The following is a 21,796-nucleotide window of genomic DNA, read 5'->3' on the forward strand; positions in this document are numbered from 1 at the left end:
TTTCCTTCCACCTTAAGCCTTTTAATGCCTAGCAGCAAACCGTGGAGCACTGGCCCTTCCCAGTCAGTCCCCCTTGTTCCCCTGCTTAAGAATGAAATGCAATATCTTGAACACCCAGAATGCGAAGAAGCTAATCATTGGCTCGCATTGTGGCTGGCAGGGCAGACCCGCCTCTTTGGCTTGTGCTGACAAGCTGTTTATGTTTGTGCAAGGCCACCCTTTAACTCAGCCGCCCGATGGCCGTAATGGGACCAACTGTCTGAATGCAGGGAGCTAAATCTTCTGATCGGAGGCACAGCGAATTTCAGCCTCTAATACTCCTGCGTGGACTCTATGGAACACTAGTAAGTAGCTTTCTGTCGTCTTCTGGCTTTTCTCATAAGACTAAGGGCGTGTTTTAGCAAGGCAGGTAGGCGCTGTCATTCAGAGAGGCAGCTATTAAAGTATTTTCCTCTGTCTAAAGTAAAAGAGCAGCTACTTTGTATGCAGTGTCATGACTACAAGGACTACACGATTTCAATCTCAAATGAGACCGTCCTGGGAGGCAAAAGAGAAGTAGTTAATAGTAACACAACCCATTTCAACTTCCTGGGTTATTTTTTTATATGTACATATATATGTATTAATTTATTTAATCTGAATCTAGTTATTATTTTTAGCTACCTTTCCCATATTTGATCATCCAGTCATATTTCAAACACCAGCAGTTTTTGCAAGGTCATGAGTAGTGTGGTTTAGAAAAGTGTGAAATGGCTAGAAATTAGATACTATAAAATGAATGCTCCCCAAAATGCTGATATGTGCTGTCATATTCAAAGATATACGCTTAGCAGTAGAAAAGCAAAGTTATGTTCAGAGATTTCAGTCCTCTTTGTTGAGTGCTATTGGGAAATGTTCACAGCTCCACAGAGCAAAAGACTGCAAAGATGGAATGAGCTTGACTTCTTGCATCTTTAATATGTCCTTTCTAATTTTCAGAATTTGAAATAAAATATTACCTGCTTGGACAGTATTCTTCAACTTAGTCCTGCATAGCATATATTGATGGACTTTTTATATTTTTTCTTTTACCATTTACACCAGCAAAGAAAATCTTAATGGCCCTGTTAGAGCTGACCACTATGCAGAATCTTAGAACTGGTCTGCTCCTGAAGTTTTGGCAAGTCTGTGTCTAGGTTTCATGTGGTAAGTGAGGCTCAGACTAGAAGATATCTGGGGGAAAAAAGTAGCAGTCACTGTAAATAACTGTGTTCATTATTCCTCTTTTTAAAATACAGGAAAGTAAGTTTCAATCAGATCTTCATTAGCCTTGAGTCATGCCAAAAAAAAAAAAAAAAAAAAAAAAGCAAATCCGAAGCTAGGCCTGATACTATATTCCTTTCAGCTTGTTTAACTTGCCCCCTATGGATGTACCCAATAGGGGGATGCCCTGGGGGTTGTGCCCTCATCTCTGCTGTGCTGCTTGTGTTTTGGGGCTGTGCACAGCTTCTGCAGACAGCCCTGATGCAGTCTAGAGACCTTTGGCTCAACTCTCCTACTCATCTATAGATCTTAAGGACTGCATCAATGAGTTGTGAATTGCAGAGGGCCAGTCAAGCAATATTATGTGTGGGAAGCAGTGGCTAAGAGACAGACAAAAACTTTCAAATAAAACTGGTCAGATTATGGGCAGCTATTGTACTTGGTACATTTTAACTAGGTGGGTCTTGATGCTGATGGTTGTTCAGCTCTGAGATTGAGCCTCCTCTACAGCAATACAGTGCATGTGTGGTAGTGTATGAACTAAAGCTAATTACAGCAATAAGCTGCTTCTGTGCCAGGCTGTGAACACAAGCCAGAGTGTTTCAGTGTTTCATTCACTCTAAGTAGCAGATAGATACTAACCCTTGATTAGTAAAGATGGAAATGAAATTGTTTTTTATCTAGATTAAGAAAGCAGGATCTCAGTACTTAAGTAACAGTGAAAGCCATGAGATACACACCTAGGAGTTTTTGCTGTGCTCTCTCAGTACATAGTTAGGAGTAATCAATATGCTTACCACATTGTCTCTCTCTTGACTAAAGAAAGAACTCCCTTGCGCATCACGAGCTCAGCACAACATGGCTGGCTCTGTAGGGGCAGACTCTGCCTGTTTGATTTGCATCAGGGTAAACAGGCAGAAGATTAAAATTGATTTTTTTCCTCCTAGAGAGCTCATTTTGAAGATGTATTCATAGGGCTTGCTAAAACAAGGTGCTGAATCAACATCCTTCATTTAAAAAAAATGCTCTGAACTGCATAAGCTGTAATTGCAATTTTTGATTCTGAGATGGTAGGCAGTTTGTGAAAACAAAATTATTTATTTGCACTCATTAATAGAGCATTCAGATAGCCTGGGAAGCAGATAAGCATATTGTCCTCAATCTACAAAAGAGGGAAATGAAATCTGCAAGAAAGCTGGAAATAGAACTAAAATCTGCTTCCAGGGCTGTGTTTTTACTGCGATTCATTCTCTTCCTCTGGCTCTATAGGTGCACTGTATGTTGACTGCAGGATCACTTGCCAACACTTTCCTGTGGTTGAGGAAGATGCAGGCACATTTGTAGTATAGCTATTGTTCAGTTGTTCAGCACTCAATGGAAGGTGTTAATTTTGAGTTGACTGAAACACTGAGCAGTATTTCCCAAATATACTTATGGTTACCAGATTACTAAAACTACCAGATTTCCCCTTCATTGCCCTTGAGAATGTCAGGCCAGCTCTCAAAGTGGATCGATTTCTTGGGAAAGAACAACTTTGAATTAATAAGAGTTTTGAGTTACTAGAGCTGTAATTCATGACACTGCGCATTTGAATTTTTAGTGAAAGCAGAAGGCTTCAAGGGTTATTTTCATCTCAGGTTTTGGACTTTTAGCAGGTGCTCTGCTGCTGTGTCCTATGGGCTTGACAAACATGAATTAAGGTTATGATAAGGGAGAGCCTGTGAGTGAAATACCACGTGCCCCCCTCCCATCAGCTTTTTGAGTCTGACCAGGAAACTGAACTGTCAGGTAGCAGGAAAAAGTCTGAAGGACTGAAAGAAGCAATGGCAGCCTTCTGTCAGGTTTGAATAGAATTCCTTATAAAATGGATCACTATCAGTAGAACTCAGGTCTCCATAGAGATAAAGGCTGAGATTTGCAAAGAACCCCTCCTCAGCCTCCTTGGGTAAGTTGCCCTCTCTCTTAAATCTAAACCCTCTGACTACTATCCTCCATGCTAATATCCTCAATTTTTACCCATACCTATGAAAGCTTTTAAAATCTTTCATTTGTGGTTTGAGTTTTTCTTTTCCAGGTCCCTTTTCCTAGTTATTAGATCCTTTTCTAGGTAAGGGATATATTGCCACTGAAGTGGAACATACTGGTTAGTTCTAAAAAAATGAAAAATGCTAAGCATGCAGCCTTTTCTATTAAAAAAGAAAGAGCAGCAGGGCTGTAGTACCCAGATCTCACTCATACATCAAGAGCAGACAGTCTTCTTCTCATATGTGCATTTCATTTTGATGGTGTTACTTGGAGAAGGCACTGCACTTAGGAAAGAAAAGGATTGCTAGGCAGGTTATAGGTGCAAACTTCACCCCAGGCGAAAAGAGGAGTTTCTCAACCAGGGATTTGCCACAGTGCCCATTCTGCAGGGTGGCCTGAAATATAATGGAAAACTTGGGCCAAGACCAGAAAAGGGATCACTTCCTATCTTCCTTGCTCGTGGCAGACAGTGAATTGCAGTGGCTAAGTGGTCTGTAGTGCCTTAAATCATCTGTATCTACCAGTGTCCACTAGTTTCTTTGACTTCTCTCCCTCCTGTCTGATTGATATTCTTGGCCTCCCTGCTAGCCAGCAATGCTGAGAGAAACAAGCAGCAGTGTATTATGGCTCTGCTCTGCTCTTATGCTGGGAAGATGTTCCCTTGGACTCCATAGGCAAGCCCTAAACTTTCTTCTTACTGGAATCACTGGCTTACAGAACAGGCTGTCTGCATTGCTGCTTTGCTTTGATAGTGTGTAAAAGGCAGAGTCTTGCAAGCTACCTTCTTTTAGGGTACATACAGGATATTGTATATTGTATAATATTAGCTGCAGCCTCTAGGTGGTCCACCCTGATGCCTCTCTAGCTCACCTCTCTCAGGCCCAGAAAACAAATTGTATCCCAGTATGTGCTCAAGTAGGCAGGAAATATTATAGATGCCACCGCTTCTTCATCCATGAAGAAGCTTTTAAATATTTCATTTTCCTTCCTTTTTGCCTTTGCCAAAGGTCTAAGAAAGCAGCAATTTAAGCTCGTAGCATAAAATGTCCCTAATTAAGAGGGTAGCTTGCTGTGTTCTGTCCTGGTTGCTGCTGTCTAAAAAAAATTATCATGGCTGTCATCAGCCTTTTCCTCTTATCACTGCTGGTTCACAGCATGTGAAACTGAGAAGCATAGTATCCATTAAGATTCAAGAATTGTACTGCAGTTCCCTTCCTGAAATGAAATCATACTGGGGCTTGCTTTCTTCTTGACATCTTTCTTCTTATGCAGCATCTTCAGTTGACACTTTACCTAATGCTCCCTAATGTATGGTGTAACCCCCTAATGTACCTTAACTGTCAAATGTTAATGTTTGGTATAGTAATATTCTGGCATGGAATTCTTCAGGCCTTATTCTGGCAAAACTCTCACTAATGGCAATAGAAAGGCTGGTTACTTAAGGGCTGAAATGGGACTGTGAGAATTACAATCTTTTCTCATATGTGTGGTTTAATTTCTGCTTCTGATTGGGTTGCTTAACTTTAGAATGGTACCCTTGGCCTTCTTTTCTATTAGTTTTTGAATGTGTAAGAGCAAGCTGATAGGTATTTGACGATGTTAATATCAACTCCAGCATTGCAGTGGCTGAACTTTCTGCATATTACAGTTTTCATTTGCATGCCCTCATGAGACCACCTGTCTAAAGAAATCTGCCTCCTTCTCTCCATTTTCCTGTCACTTTCTCCTGATACCTCCTTGTCTCTCTAACTTTGTAATCTATGCTTGATACTCATGCTTTGTGATCCAGAGCTACATCAAAGCATTTTCTTGGGTCATAATGGCTATGGAAAATGTTATGCTGTCACACTCTAATACACAGGTGGAAAAATGCGAGCCATGGCTACTGTGCTCTGGCTGCAAAAGAGAGGATATAGGAGTGGGAAGAGATGATCCTATGGATAGAAAGAGATGCGGCAGCATCTTTTATATGCAGAGGAGGTATGTAGATCAGGAGATTTTCAGTAGAGAAAATCTTTTTTCCCATCTGCCTCAAAGCCCTGCACAGTCTCAACCCTCTCAGACTTTCACTCTGGCTTTTAGTGTCTCGTAGCCTGAGGCCCCTCATTATTAGACCAAGTTTGCAGCTCATGCCTGTATAGGGAGGGCATCTAGCTGCTCTGTCATCCGTGCCCCCGGCCTCAACCACAAAGTTCACAGCCTCTTCATCTTTCTGCTACAACTCCTCTCCTCCCATCCTAGTGCCACCTTTTTTCCCAGGCCTCCCATATCCCATCCTCCTGAACCTCTGTGTTCGAAACCATTTAAGATGCTTGTCCTCCCTGCCTCGCACTCCTTAAAAACTTCCCCAGAGCTCTTCACTCCTTGCCTTATTCTCCTCCTACTCTCTGTCTTCCTCACTACAGCCCAGTCTGAGAGACAGGGGCTGTTTGTTCTCCCCAGGAGTCTTGGGTTCTTCAATGCAAAGGCCTCAACATACCTTCTTTTACCTCTTTCTTCTACTTGAAGGCAGGAAGGCAGGACAGGTCCAGGATAAACCAGGCAGTTAGTAGTCCTTTGTCTGCTGTAAGACTGGATAGCTCCAGGCAAGGTCAGAGAAAGACTAAGCCAAGAAATATGTAAGCATGGTATATTTTTTTTTTAAGAAAACATAGCCCTTTCTATTTATCTTGGCCAACAAAGTGTCCAGTATTCAACAAGTATCTTGTGAACCAACTTTAGGCCCAGAGCTGCTTTTGAACTGTTCACTGTGATTCTTCATGTGCTCATTTCTTTGTGTTACCAGTCACATGGTAACATTTCTGATTCTTGGATGAATGATGTTTTCAAACAAAAAGAGGGATTTGGACACATTACTTTTGGTTCAGAACTTTTCATGAATGCAGACATATGAAAATGTCCTACATCAGTGTTTCCTGGATACTTGCTTTTGAAAGAAAGCTTACTTATGTGAATGAAAGTTTTGAAAAACAGTGATACTGAGACAGTACAATTTTATAGGAGCCAGGGCTGGTGGTTATTTCTCAGAGTAGCAAACTATGATTTAGGGCAGTACAGAGCAGAAACATGAGCATGGGACAAACTGTATGCCTGTGTTTAAGGGACATAGTTGCCACAGAAGTGAAACTTAGAGCTTGAAGAGTGTGGGCTTACCTGCTGTTTCATAGTATATTTCCATAAGAAGCTTGAGCATTTGGCTTACAGCTGTCTTTCTTCCCCTGCTCTGGTCCATAACATCCCAAGTGTGTGTCTGCTGCAGCATTGAGCGGACCCCTGTGAGCTAATTCGCCTCTCATAGCTTGCAGAAAATTGATGCATTTTATCATAGGGCAGTTTTCTGTCAGGCAATCAACTGTATCTGTTCAGTGGCAGTTCAACAAGCTCTCAGTGCAAGGTAAGACCTGTGAGTGTGCAACCAGAGGGGAAAAGGGAACCTTTGAAAAGTCTAATGTTTGTCTTTTGAAATTATGTTCTTCTGATATTTAACCTTCCCTGATGAAAAGTACTATGATGTATGCATTGCATGCTGTTTGCTGACTTGTTACCTAAAGAATACAAAGTATACAGCCATTAACTCCTGTCCTGTGGGCTTCAGGGTAGGAAAAAGGGTTCATCATTCCACCATACTTAGAAGGGAAAAGCCTGCGTTTTTCTCCGTCACCAGTGCTCTCAGAATGAGCTCATGTGCCCTAGGCAAGCCCCAATCCCTGCAGTCACAGATGTTAGTGAGACCTGATGAGAAAAAGTGGCTTAGTGTTATGCTTATTCTCCCTTTTTTTCTGGGGACAGCCAGGGGCTACTGCAGGCTGTAGTGAAAACAGCAGCAACCACGGGGCTTCTCCAATGATGACATCAAGGTTATAATGCATTATGTTTTTGTCTGAGCTGCGTATTTCTTTCTGTGAAAACAATTGATACATTATAAAGCAAAATACATGCATTATAAAGGAAAATATCAAAAGCACTGAAACAGCCCAATTCTCATCTAACAGTTGGAGCAGGCAGCAAAGGATTATCACACAATATTATCTCTTTGAGAGGTCAGCTGACAATTATGTGCCTTTCTGGAGAGGGACAGGCTTTTGCCAAACTCAAGTCACTGGGCACCAAGCTGAAGTACTACAATAAAATACATAATGAGTCCAGACTGAATACAAGCTTAGCATCTGAATCCAGACCCAAGATGGCTGTTCCCTGTGTTGAATTTAAAGATGCTGGTGATGATTTATAATGTCACAGCTAATTTGTCTTTAAAAAATGTGTTATTGTCAGTGCCAAAATCTACCTTATTTTATGTCATTGACAGGAGTGAACTGAAGCTTTGCCTTGGACTCCTCCAAGGGTAAATTTTTCTCAGTTTATCAGACTTGAGGTTTTTCAGTCTGTACAAAGCCTGCAAGCTTGTTTGCATCAGAAGAATTATCTAGGACTTAAACTATGACCGACTAGAAATCTGCATAAACATATTCAAAATCCTACACCAAGTGGTCTAGTGCTAAAATCAAAGGTGAACACATAGCTGTAGTGAAACCCTGGCTTGTTAATCTACTATCCTGAGCTTCTATCATTTAGGTAATTTCACAGATTCTAATCAAATGGCAAGGTGCATCCTCTACCAAACCCAGACCTTTCACCTGTCACTTTCTCAGTATTTAAGCTGCAAAGAACAGGTTGAAAAACAGGATGCTTTCATCTATACCTTCGCAGTTCAGCACTCACAATACAACCACACTAGACTAGATGGGAGCAGAATTCAGGCCAAGAGAGATACATACTCTGCCACCTACTGTGCATTACAACCTGTCCATCACTGACTGAGGAGGGTCACTTTTTCCTTGCTTTAATGAACATGCAATGAAGTTTGAAAAAACCTTTCTAGAATCTACATACAAAGCTGCATAATCAATATCTAAGCTGCATCTTACTCCACTCTTGTCCTGCTAATATTGCTAACATAGTGGATCTCTGTGAAAAATCAATATGGAAAATAACAGAGTGGTTCTGTATCTGGCATTTGAAAACATCCTAAATGGAAGCGTCTTTTTTTTCAAGAAGACAGATTGCTCCTAGGTGGTTGTTTTCCCTATCTGATCTGTTCTTTGTTGTAGTCTTTCCTATACGAAGCTTTCTAGAGTAAATTTTCTCACTGTTAAACTGTTGAATATCTTCCATCTCCAGTTTTCCAGAAAACTACCATCCCTGTGCGATATAACAACACGGTGCTTGACTGCCTCAAAGGTCATGGAGACAAGAGTGTGAGAAAGTGAGCATCAAATGATGTCCTAGTAATATCCAGGCAGCATTGAAGGGACACACAGCTAGCCTGTCTGGAGGCAGGAGCTATCTATGGACAGTAGGGTGCTGGTACCCCAATATGGATGATATGAAAGAGGAAATCAATTTTGAATATAAAAAAAGAGAGAAAAAGATGGTGAATAAGAGTCAGGGAAATGAAGGGTCATTTAAAATCAGTCATCTATTTTTGAATCTTGAATTTTCTGGAAGTTTTCTTACAGAGTTGTAATTTGTGAAAGCTGCCTTTGATGTAAATTGACAGACATATTGAAAAGCACCTGAGAGATCAGTGTGAATTAATGCATTCACTCCTTGGAGGGAAAAAATATCTGTCAGCACAAGTATCAAAAAGTGGTTACTCCCACCTACTCTCCACTTTAACACCACGTCTCACCAAAAAATGCGTTCTTATTCCCAAAATAATAGTCATTCAACTTGTCTTGTACTGTGACAGTACAGTGAGGAGAGAGCCTACACGCCTAGCAAACCACACAAGGGCTGCTCTCTGTATCTAGTGAAATAATTTCTGTCCCCAGACTCGGAAGTGTGCTCTACCAGTATCAGGTCGTTTGGTTTCATGGAAAGTATCAGTCCTGGTAAAAATGTGATGTAGTCAGTTCACCCCACTTGATTACTAAGTGGGAGAATAACTCAACTGTTAACAAACCCTGCTTACTACTGTTTCAAAAAATAATATTATTTGCTTCAGCTGATGTCTGTGCATTTCAAGTGTTTTGCTGCTTACTACCTGGATGGGAGAGGAGGGGAAAGATGCTAGAATGCAGGTCAAAGGTACACAACTATGGTAGCAGCTGAGCAGTAGGGCACATGAAATCTGTTCTCACGTACCTCTTGTTTGTGTGACGTACTCTGGTGTCTAATAATAAAACTGAACTCATCTGTAGCCTTTTACATTGGATCACTGGGTTGTATTGTATTTCACTCATCTGGAGGGCTGCCTTTTTTCACGATAGCTGTAGGAATATAATATCTTTGAGATCTCTACCTGATGTGACTGAAATTATTCAATGGGTTATACAACTGTTGGAAGGATTTGTGACAGCACAGGGAAAAAAAAAAAAGAATTTATAATTTCCTCCTTTGCTTCTACTGATTAGAGTCTAGTTGTTTTTTGGGGTTTGTTTTTTGGTTTTTTTTTGTTTTGTTGTTGTTGTTGTTGTTTTGGTTTGGCTTTTAAATAATTCAACTGCTTTTGACTTTAACAGTCCAGTCATCTCATTCCTGGATCCAGGTACAAGATGAGTAGACAATCAGCACAATCCTAAGTGTGCAAAAATGAAAAGCTGAGCAAGTGACAAGGCTCAGGACTTTTAGGCAGAGTGTTTACAATGGTGTTTTTATTTTGTTAATGACTCACTGTACTGATTCACCCATGCTTTAGTGAAAGCTGCCTTGTTTAGAGAGTCTCACTGTTCAAACAGGGTAAGATTATTCCCAACAGAAAAGCTTAAAAAAGTCCTCTGGGAAAACTAAAGACTAAATAAAACTTGTTATTTTAAAGTAAAGAACATGCAGATAACAACCTTAGTTTTAAGCAATGGCAAAACTTTTTTTATCCACCATAAAATCGGTTAAAATTGGTTTTCTGATTTTTTATTGAGAAAACATTATTCTTCAGTACTGACCGAAAAGCCATGAAGTATCCAAAAATATAGGTGACCCCTGAAGCCTTTGGTATATTGAATTTAATCAGGGCTCTAGACCTTTAAATGGCTGAAAATAGGGACTGAAAGTGACTTGGGAGTTTGGAGTCATGGACTTTCATGGGCTGCTTATCAAAATTTTACTTCTGATACTTTTGGTAAAATGTTCATTCTTGTAATGAATGGCTTGGATCACCTCAGAAGTTCTCTATTAAGCAACTGTCCACTGACTCTTATTAGAGAAAAAAACCACCTAAACGAAACAAAACCTATCAACACAATAGATTTGCTTCTCACCTGGAAGCTTTAGAGGATGTAAGTGGATCAGCATCCACTTCCCTGTTTATAGAAAACATGTTGTTCTAAATGACTTGCTAAACTGTTAAACGATTTCAAGTAATGCACTGGATTTCCCTGCCCCCCTTGCAGAGAGGCTGTTTGTGCTGGGAGGGAGGGCTGTAGCCTCTGTTTGTTTCCACAGCGGCGGGGGAGGACCCGGCTGCCACCTTCCTGAGTGGTGTGTCGTGCTCTGGGCTGCTGGGGGCTGCCTGGGGGAGCAGTCAGGCATCTGCAGACGGGAGACCATCCCGGCATGGGGCTGGTTGTTTATTTTCAAAGCCTTTGTACCTCAAGTTACTTGTAAGGCTGGTGCCTGGGGAGTTCTGCTAAAACTGGACTGTGTATATTCCCTGGTTTGCCTGTAATTTCCAGCTTATGAAAACCAGATGGATGACTCAGTGCTCTGCAAGTTAGAGTAGGAACGGGATCTTCTGACATAAGAGCAGCTTTTACAGAAAACACTGAGTTAAGAAGATTCAGGCTCAAGCTAGATTGCTTCTTCCCTCCCCCCCTCTTTTGTCTATTTTTACTGCATCACTGGTATGTGTCCAAGGAAAGTCGGCCATATCATTGGGAAATACAAGGGGATAAACTTTTGACTGTCGGATCTCTTCAGGCTGAGAGACTCTAGAGTAAATTAACTGGGAGAGAGAGAATTAAAAGGAGGGATTTCTTTGAGTGAACTTTTTTGGTTGTCTACTCTGCCAACAGCAGTGTAAAATAACGAAGAAACTGCAGCAGTCCTTTCCCACTGTCTTTCTAAATAATGTAAGTTACCCTTTCACACTCATCTCTAACTGTTCGTGTGTTTTTTCCGCTTTCAGGTATTTTGTGAGAGCAGTGGTTTTACAGCGGGTGAGCTCTTGCCAGAAGCTCCGCTGTGTGAATGAGTGAATTGCTTTGTCTTTCTTTTTCTTCTTTAAGTCAGGGTGGTAGTGGGGAAGCCGAGTTTGACACCACCTTTCTTTGACAGTCGTGCTAGCTCGGGTTTAATGGCTGTCGAAACCTTTAAACCTTTTCAGTGTTTGTGCAGAAATTTGTTTGTAGTTGGCAAAAGACAATAGCAAATGTTTTGATTGAACTGTGCGTGTCAGGCTTGCTGTAAGAGCAGGCGTTTCAAAGGGGACTGTGTGATGCTATGTAAAGAGGACAGGATGTGACAAGGGAAAACAAATGTTTCCTGCTCTTTAATATTTAAAAGAAATAATTGAAACAGAGCCAAGGAGTTTGCCTAGGAAAGATATAGTGATGTTTATTCAAAGCAAAATAATGACTCTGTAAATCTGAGAGGACAATGCCAAAGTCTGATTAGGAGAGACACTCTATTTTTCACAGTTGTTAATTTTTTTGATTCTGGCAGTTGACATTAATGTTGCCATATTCTGTTGTGCTTTTCGTGAAGAGTAACTTGAGCCATTAGCTGGTGCATAGCTCTCCATAGGTTATTTAGGTAGGTTGATTTATCCCCTTTTAGTTTATTTTACTATTTTCAAAATGCAGTCTAGGCAGATTGTCAGGCAGATTGATAGGTTTAAGTAAAAATAAGGAGTTATAATTAGAGATAATGTACCAGGTACTATACTAGGACAAGAAATAGACCAAGAAAATCGCCCTGAACTCAAACATTCATTAGGCCAAAACAATTAAATAACTCTTCATTTATATGGAGACAAATGAGAAAATTGTTGTGAAAGTACAATGACTAAATAAATATTTCTTACTTAAGAAAAGTTGCTTTCTGTTCCAGCCTTGGATTTTTTGGTTTTGAGGGCAATGGATTTACTACCTGGATAATAGTCTGTGGCCAACTATTGTGCTTTAATAATCAGAAGGTTTTTTCCTTAAAATTCCACATTCCTGCTTGTGTGAGAACTGAAATTAAATTGACTAGCGATACTAATGAAAGCTTCTAGACAATGTAAATATTTTTAATAAACTTGAGAATATAAACTGTAGGGCTTAAAAAGCATATTAAAAGGTTTAGTTTGTTAAAATCTATATAAACTTATTTATTTTCAAGCTAGTCCCATAATTTTCTGGAAGAGATCTAAAGCCTGGAGTGCCTATACAAAGAAGGTACCAGAAAGCTACTGTACCTGATTTTGGGACTGCATCATCCTGCTAGAAAACAAAGCTACCAGAAAGAGGAGTTCTCTGTTTCCAGAGAGCTTTTTTGGGGGGAATCAATCTGTTAGCTGCTGACAAAATGCAATAGGGCTTCTGTGCTTTGGCCCTCAACCAAAACTGCTTACCATAAACAAAAGGGTTCCTCAAACTTCTCAGCAAAGGATTTGACAAACTTGAATGGTGAAGAAACTCCCTGGTCTGACCTGGACCTGCAATGCCCAGAGTTTGGCTATAAAGAACAGCTTGGGGTTTTCTCCATGGAGGGTTCAATTCAGTCCTTTAGATTCATCCTTTTTCATGAGAAATGGCTTTGATATGCCTTTAATACACAATGTCTTTCCTCAGGGAGAAGGCTAAACAGAACTTTGCTTCAAGGAGCATCACTAAGACATGCCGCTTGAGGGCCAGAAGGAAACATGAAGTGGGTTTTATGACAGAACCAATGCTAGATTTGATTATAGGGTTTCTGGGAAGAGGGAAAAATGGAAACAATTATTTCAGTCATCTGGGAAAAATCTTTTGATTTCTTTGTGTAATTAATAAAGGGAGGCAGCAAATGTATCTTTCCAGACACAGAATAAAAATTAGAAGTATATATATGCTTAATGCCTTGGGGGAGGTGGGGGGTGCCTGCGGGTGTGGGGGTGTGTGTGTGTGTCTTAGAAGTTGATCTTTTTTGCAGCATTGATTTTTTATGAAATCTAGCTTTGAGACAAGCAGTCTCCATGGCCACATGCAAGGGCTGTCTGAATTCTGCCATGTCCAGCAGCATGCACAGTGTTTGGAAAATTAGACCTTACCTGGACAAAGATGACAGTACTGCTGGAGAATTTCCCCAGCCTGTATTTCTCAGGCAGTCCCAGTTTTAGCTTGGAGGTCAAATTTACTGGAAAATCCCAGATAATTGGTGCCTGAAGCCAGCGTGAAAACATGCCGGGTCTGTCTTTGCCTGATAATGGAATTTCATTAATTCTTAAAAAAAGTAGGATTTGGACAGCTTATATAAACACAGTGATGCTCCTGATTCCTTTGAGGAAAAATGAGGAATTAAATTAACTGAAAAGGTTCTGAGTGTCCTAATGCAGAGAACTAAGTGTTGTGCATTACTATACTGAAGCTGAAATTTAATAATCTGCATAAAGTGTTAAATATACACAGTTTTGCTGAAACATGTAATACTGTGTCTAGATACATGAACTATTTATATAAAAACAAGGGCACAATGTACAGTAGGTTAGGATAAATCCTTGAGCCAAATGTAAAAGAATTTTGATTTATCTCTTGGCAAGCATATTGTCTCATCGAAATTAAATGTGTCTGAGGATATGGGTGTAGACAGTTTGAACTATTTTTTTATACACAGCAGCAAACATATATATTACTCCAAATAATAAATTCAGTTTATAAAGTATGTTCCTTAATACGGTTGCATTATATAAGGGAATAGCTGTTTAGATTTAATTCGTTGTTTTAAGGACAATGCAATATTCTGTATTACAAAGAGCCATTAATTCCAAAGCCCTAAAAATTTTCTCCTGAAATTTTGCCCATCCATATTTTGCAGGGTAACATATATGAACTTGCTCTTTTCAGTTGTTGAAGCAGACCAGTGACTGTCAGATTGAAATCCACTATTGCAGATGCTACACTTGGCAGACACCTTCAACCAAAATTAGATATTCTATTTCCAGAGAGCACAGGTTGTGATTACGTTTTCCGCTAATGTTTCCTGGTGAAAAAACAAAGGTGAACTAACCATGTGAAAAGCCTTGCATGAGCTGTTAAAAAAACAAGACTCTGGAAAAAAATCAATATTTGTTGAAAGGAATCAATACTGGAAGGGAAATAGTTATTATTTAGAGGTTTCTAAAATACTGGAGGGAAGAGAACAGGACTTAGCAGTCACAGAAATGGACTTTACCTCTCTATACCTCCATTTTTGATAGGTTAACTTTCAAGACACACTTGCTGCTTCTGTTAGAATTTGGCTTGCTCTTCTATTTGTTGGGTGACATGGATGGATTGGAGGCAGTCCCTTAGTGTGCTGTAAGGTTTATGTTAACGTGTCTGTAAAGGAAAGAGCTGCTTGGTTGCAAACGCTTAAGATCAATTTGGAAGAATTCCTGTTTTGTGCATAAGATTTCTTTTTCTTCCTCTTTATTTTTGATCAAGTGGAATAAAGACCACCTCCCGCTGAACAAAATTCAGGCTGACCTTTGGAGAAATGAAAATGGCATTTCATGTCAAATTTTCTGAACTGTTTTATTTCTATAAAGACCATGTTTTATTTCAACGGTTTAAATAGCTAAATATTTACTGCATAAATTGTAGCATTAAAGGCATTTGTCTTTGTTTTCTACCACAGAATCTCTAGACATTTTCTGTCCACAACCTGTAAACACATCTTGGCATTGCATGTCATTCCTTCTAATGATTGGGCTGTCTAGCTATATTTGGATTGGGCACTGCTTATTTAAAGAGGTGATTTTAGCTGGAAGTCAGTAATTTACTTTGATCACAGGAATAGCAGTTTGTGACTGGAATACCATACAGTGAAATAAATGACATAACATGTCACTAATGCACTGTGTGGGGACAGCCAAGGATCTAGTTGGCTGAGATGTCTGCTGGCAACCAGGGAGCCTTCCTACTTGCTAGCTGGACTTTAGGGCAATAACTCAGAGGAAAATCCCATACAAAAGGAAGACTCGAAATAGCAAATGGAATATAGTTCTTCTGGTGCTAAACAGGTAGATGTAGGATGTAGATGTTGGCTGGCTCTATCCAGCCACTATCTACTGCCACTAGCTAGTTGCAGTAGGGTTAAAAGAGGCACAGCTAAATTAAGAAGGATACTAATCACAGCCATGTGAAAAATGTTAGCAGCATGTATTCTGGCACTTCTTACGTTACATGGTGACCCTGTTAACACAAGCATCAAAAGAAACTGGTGCCAGAATGGCTACGATGGTTTACTGGTAAATATTAAATCTAGGCTGTAATAACTTTAAGAATATGCCCTGCCACTAGGAGAAGACAAATAACTTAAAAATTTACTCTAATCACATATATACTAAATGTTCCCCTGGAAGAACTCTGAACAACTCTGCTTTTATGGTCAGCACTTTTGCTCATGTGTAAAAGTATTATTCATTCTCTCTCACTTTAAAACCATCTGAATATTATCAGTTTTGGATGCATTTTAGAAGTGGTTAATTAGGAGGATGGTGATCTTCAGTCTTTATGCCAAGGCGGACACCCTTTGTGAAAGAGTCAAAAAGATAGAGTAGATGCAATTACTTTTGATCAGGTTTTAAATGCATGAGGTGAATGTTCAGCAATTTGCTTGCTCCTAATCCATATGGATTTATTTGTCTTAGCGTTATTAGTCTGCCTAAACATGTGTATGATCAGTTTATTTATGGGTGACTTTCTGTTCTTTTGTCATGGAAAGCTATTTGTTTTGTGCTACCATGGGCTTCTGTTCTTAATTTCTTTTTCTTTTAGTTCTGGAAACATAGAGTGACAATTCCCTCTTTCTCTGTTATTTTTTTAATGAGTTTTTAATGCTAGGTTTGAGAATACCCCTTCATTGAACTTGTAATTTGGAATATTGTTATTTCTGGACTGATGGCTTAAAGAAAAAGGGAAAGGTTTAGTCTCTGCAAAGATTTATACTCTGCTTGCCTCCTTCTACATTGAAGTTTAGTAGAACTTGATTATTTGTGAGCTTGAAGTTGTGTGCTATCTACCTATGTGGTTTGTGAATTACTCGGGATTGATTTATCAAGGAAAGAGCAGTGTCTAGATTATTCTGAATGACAAAACTCTGACAAGAATGAAAATATAAATGTGCAAAATACTCCTGCACCTTGTGCAGAACAAAACCCCTCCAAAGCAGACAGAATCTTCAGCAAATGTACTTGAAACAATTACTTACAGTACCACAACAACAAAAAAGATTGCATTCAAACTATTTTGCTGAACTTGGAAATGCTCTTGAAAAGATCCCAACAATTGTGAGGTTTTTGTTCCTCTGAATGCATTAATCTCTGTAGTGGTCTTTGAAGAGACTTAGTATGTGTACCATATTTAGCCCCAGCCATATTTGTCCCATGATCTGTGTTATTAGAGAATTTGCACACTCTGGGGGAAACAGGACTTCCAAAGAGCAGATGCCAGCAGGTTCAGTGATGTCAGGTGTCTTCAAGGCCACTCTTGTTCTTCTGAGAACATCTGTGAGTTGCAAATCCTGTAAATCCCACTACTTTCAAATTCCTCAGGAACTACAATGACCCCCAGGAATGAAAAAGCATGACTGAGGAACAAGCCTCTTACAGCATACATAAACTCTTGAAGAGGAAAAACTGCCATGATTTCTCTGCATTAGCGCAGCTTTTTGGTTTTTGGTTATTTTTCCTTTTCCAGTGAGGAAACAGTATTCATGAAATATCCTTCTACAACTTTCTCTCCTGTAATCCCTATAGTGGTGGGAGTGTTAATGTAAACCTTCAGGGATTAACTCCTGCAAGATAAGCTTCTGCAAGTGTTGGTTTGGTTTTGGTTTTGTTTTGTGGGAGTTTTTTTCTATCTTGAAAGCAGATCTAATTTGATATTTAGAGCTTAAGTAATTGCACTGTACTGGAGTTAGGAAACCTAGGGCCAAAAAATCATGTAGAGCCACATCTTAATTTCATAGTATCTGAGGGTTGGGTTGTTTTTGTCATGTATGTTCCTCTGGCACAGTACTATGATATGGGTTAGTATGTGGTCTTTCCAAAGGATTTTTAAGTTTTACTGGACCCTCTGCAAAGAACTGGCTCTTTTATTATTACCTAGTTCTTAGTCTGCTCTGTGTAGTTTTGGGAACAAATGATCTTTCTGCATCTCGGTTCAGGAAACATTTTATAACAAAGAGATAAAATTAAGTGTTGCGCCATGAAGATTTCATCCTGTTTATCAAATATGCAGTGATAATTTTTTGTCTTGTATTAAAATAGCTGGAAATAAATTTTGATTGTGAAATACAAAAATGTTCTGAGATACTTAATTCCTAATTAAAGACAAATAATTTTTCATTCATTTACAAAAGTAATCCTTTACTTAAAATCTCTCAGTGGAGATAAGTACAATCTTTTATTACACAGAAAAGAGAAGACAGTATTGGAGGACTGTTTTATAAGAACTGTACTACATGTTTTGTGTAGGCAGAACTCATACCTTTGCTTCTGCATTCTAATTAGTTTTTTACTATTCCCTCCTACAAAAAATAATAAAAATCCAGACTACACTAGGGCATGCAAAAAGGTTTGTATATATTAAGGTGGATTTGCAAAACAAGAAGAAGTGAGTAGTTCCATTTTCTGTGTTTGCAGAGTCCAAAATTTTTGTTTGTCTTATCAGAAGCTGATACATTGCACAGTCTTGAATACAAACAAGCGTAAGAGCAGGAAGGCTTCTTCCCGTATCTGACCTTTGGGATGAATTTTTATCTGTGCTCCTGAATGGTAGCCTTTACCCTCTGAACAACCATCATTGTTTGCCCTCTGGGATGTGCTCTTGCAGAAGGCCTGTTCTGAAGATATGCACCCTCTGGAGGGACCTCTGATGATAAAGGTGGGCAACTTTTAAATGAGGAGAACCAGGATAGTGATGAAGGCATGATTTCCCCAAGCTCTATGGCATTGCTTTTAGAATAATACAGAGTACCTCTGCAGAGAAACAAGACTAACTTGACTCTTAAGGAAATATCACTAGAAGTATTTTTTTTGTCTTGAGGATAAAGTAAATTTGAAAAGGTTGGGGGAAGTGGAGAGAAAAAGTGCTAGGTTACTGTTGTATTGTCTATGAAATGGTTCTCTGCTTGGGGTGATTATTAATCAGTCACCATTGTTGTAACTCTTCTTTGTATGATATCAGAACAGGTGTACATGCTAAAGGTACTCTGTGGCCCTGAGTGGCATTCTTCATGCAACAGTGGTGCATCAAGGCAGATGTCTGATGGATTCATTTCACCTGACATCCCTAAATGGGAGGGCTCTGCGAAGTGATAGAAACAGCCCTGCAGAGCCACTAATGGCCATTAACTATGCCGAAAGGGAGTGGCTACTATGTCAGCTTCTGTGAAGTCTACTCTGAGTAATTTGAAGGTTTGTCTGGGTCAAATCAAAAGTAAATCTAGTCTAGCCTTATAATATGGATGGTTGCTGACAGCAGATGCTTACAGAGGGGCGGGCATAAAAACAGATCAGACATATCACGGTCCTCTTCAGAATGCTCTTACATATTCAATGATTTGTGCTTCCAGTTCTGCTTCTGGTAGAGGTGGTGTCTTTAATCAATCTATTCACCATGAATTTGTCCCGCTCTCCTGGAATGACTGTAAAATATTAACAATTGTAGCATCCTGGGCAATGGGTTTCACAGCCCACAGGGTGAAGAATTATCCAGTATATTATTGGTATCAATAAAAGGGGTTTCTCCTCTGTGGTCAATAAAAAGGAATAGTAAAAAACAATAGATATAAATTGTCAATAAAAAATAAATTGTGAATAAAATTTAACTCAACAGTAGGCTCCACCTACCAAAAACCTTTCATCAGGCTTCCAGAAGCATTTAAATTATTTGAAATACATCCTAACAACTGCTTACTGTGGTAAGAGAAGTTCAGCACCTGAGGTAGTGCAGCCTTTATGTCCTATTTGTAACTGGTTTTCCACTAGCATTTCTCAATTACTTGTAACAGCTGTGCTCACAGCTGGTTACTTTACATACACCTCTAATGGGTTTTATAGTTTACTACATATAATCTGTTTCAGTAACAACACGGTGCATCCTGTCACAGTCATCACAAGGACTTATGCCTAAAGTCTCAGGCAGTTCTCACATCCACTCAAGGAGTTGGCAAAGGGAAGAGGATGGTAAGATCTGCTCCTGTTCTCTGACTGTAGGAGATTCATGCTATGTAAGCTGCTGTCTTGCACCTCTTTCTCTACAGAAATAGTCCTTATCTAAATTAATGGCTGGCTATGAAAACTTATTTCATACTTTAGAAAGGTACTTGGTGTCACAGATACAGTTAGATGGCAACAGACGAATTGTGTGAGGCATTAAGACATGGGCTACCTATGTTTGCTTAGGACTTTGCACTGTTCTGTGTAACTGGTGCCTTTCACAGTGGGATTCTGGTACTTGAAAGAGATTTCTAGGTGCTATCAAAATCCAAATGAAATTGTGGCTGATGTAAGACAATACTGTTCTTAGCTATCCTAATACCAGTGTTTTTTTCCAAGTGCTTTTTCTATTTAAAAAGCCACATGCATCCATATGGTTAGTGTTTTCTATAATGTCTCCTAATTTGCTTTTAACGTACATAAAAATGTACTGGTTTTCCTGTAAAGTAAAATGGATGCATTTTCATATAGAAATTAATTTCCTGTGTATCCCAGTTCATCCTGGGAGTGTCCTAAAATTGTGTATGAGGGGTTCTGCTTTCCTCCTCTTTCATTAGCTGTTGTTTTGTAAGTTGTGATGTCAGTAAAAAAGACTGATATTCATGCGGGAATATATGTACAAGGGTCCTCTGAGAATGTAATTTTTGTAGAGTCTGACCTACATCAGTGCTGGGCATTTGCTTACGAGCAGCCTGGCAATGGCCCGTACGGGCCTTGGGCATCTGGCTTGAACCTGCCCTGTGTGGTGAGAACCTGGAAGAGATGTCTAAGAGAAAGCTTAGAAGAGTTGTTTTTGAAGATGAAGGATGAACGAAGACAGCTTTGTGTCAGATATAAACCCTTGTCCTGCAAGGAAAACGCTTGAGGAAAACCTGGGCTGAGCCAGAGCAGCTGCTTGGTAGGCCCTGAGAAAGGGCCACTAGGACTGTCTGGAGATCCTGCCCGCTGAGGGGTTCGGTGGCTTTGCAGGCAGATGGCACATCTTACTGTGGCTGTGGTGAAACTGCTGGGAATTGATTCATATGCTGGGAATTGATTCATTTCTGCAGGCAAGGCATGAGATAGAGAGAGCTCTTCATCTCTGCTGTAGAAAGGTTTCAGCTAATTCCAATAACAGTTCTTTAAATAGGAGTGCTAGCGTGCAATCAGCAAACTAGTGTCCTTGCTGAGGACTGGAAAGACGTGTTTGCTGGGTGAAGTTCAGCCATTGGGTGTTTCCAAGTTTTGAAATGCTGGATCTGACTACTGGGAAGTCAAATGGAGTGACCCTGGGAGCGTGGAGGTGGAGGACACAGCGTCACAGCTGGCACACTCAGGCTCTGAGCACTTCGAGCTCCCCCCTCCCCGGGAGCTGTAGATGGCTTTTGCTACGGTTGTTTGGTCTGTTCAGCTCCTGTGCCTACAACCATTGTTAAAACCCACAGAGCTCCTTTTGCCAAGGTTGTCCTGACATTGTTTTTCAGTAGTGCTGGTGCTGCCAGACTACCTGCTGCACACAGCTACGTGTTTACCGTCTTGCTGTGAAAGTTCAGTATTGAACTTTTGCCAACATAAAGAGCCTGCCTGGGTAAACCTCTGCCTGCCACTTAACACTTGAGCAAGGATTCTTCTCAGAATCCATGGACAATATAAATTTTTAGGCATATTGCTGTATTTTTGAAAGATATTTTGGTTCAGAAGAAGACTTGGCAGACACAGAAGGTGATATTGCTGCTGGGCTCTGGATAAGAAAATGAGGTGAGTACTGTACAACAGCTAAGGCAAATATGGAGGTGCAGCAACCAATTTTTCATATTTTAAACAATGTAAGTGCTGCAGAGGATGTGAACCTGATTTCAGCCCGCTCACATGCTGGAGCGGGGCTCTTCTTTCTCCCTCCTTCTTGATCCCTCTCCCAGTATGTGTTTTTGCACTAATATGTCTTTCACTTTGTGCCTCTATTGTTTGCTTTTTTAATGCTTAGATTCCATCTGCTGTTTCTTGCTGTGAGACACCTAAGTTGTTTGGGTTTTTTTTCTCCCAGTTTATGTTCCATATGCTGTATCTGATGGGAAGTGGGATTTTTGAAGGCTGCAAGAAAAAAATTCTAAAGGGCTGGCAGTCTCTAAGTTAATTTTGTGAAGTTACATGGCACGTGGCGATTGCTGGGTG

At 39.9% G+C, this 21,796-nt stretch overlaps 1 protein-coding gene across 12 annotated transcripts in view; it reads left to right on the forward strand.

The window, feature by feature from the left end:
- TRIM2 (tripartite motif containing 2) overlaps window positions 1–21,796 on the forward strand; it is a 91,313-nt gene that overhangs the window by 18,124 nt on the left and 51,393 nt on the right. For 2 of the 12 annotated variants that reach the window (XM_064652259.1, XM_064652262.1), the window contains exon 1: window positions 11,097–11,333. The exons of 7 other annotated variants lie outside the window; for them this stretch is intronic. The gene's annotated coding sequence lies outside the window, so the exon portion shown is untranslated. Of the gene's footprint in view, window positions 1–200; window positions 345–11,096; window positions 11,334–21,363; window positions 21,383–21,796 lie in introns of those variants that run through there. 3 more of the 12 variants (XM_064652256.1, XM_064652264.1, XM_064652263.1) reach the window with 3 other exon arrangements.

This window comes from Pseudopipra pipra, chromosome 4 (genome assembly GCF_036250125.1).
Source record: "Pseudopipra pipra isolate bDixPip1 chromosome 4, bDixPip1.hap1, whole genome shotgun sequence".
Taxonomy (NCBI): domain Eukaryota; kingdom Metazoa; phylum Chordata; class Aves; order Passeriformes; family Pipridae; genus Pseudopipra; species Pseudopipra pipra.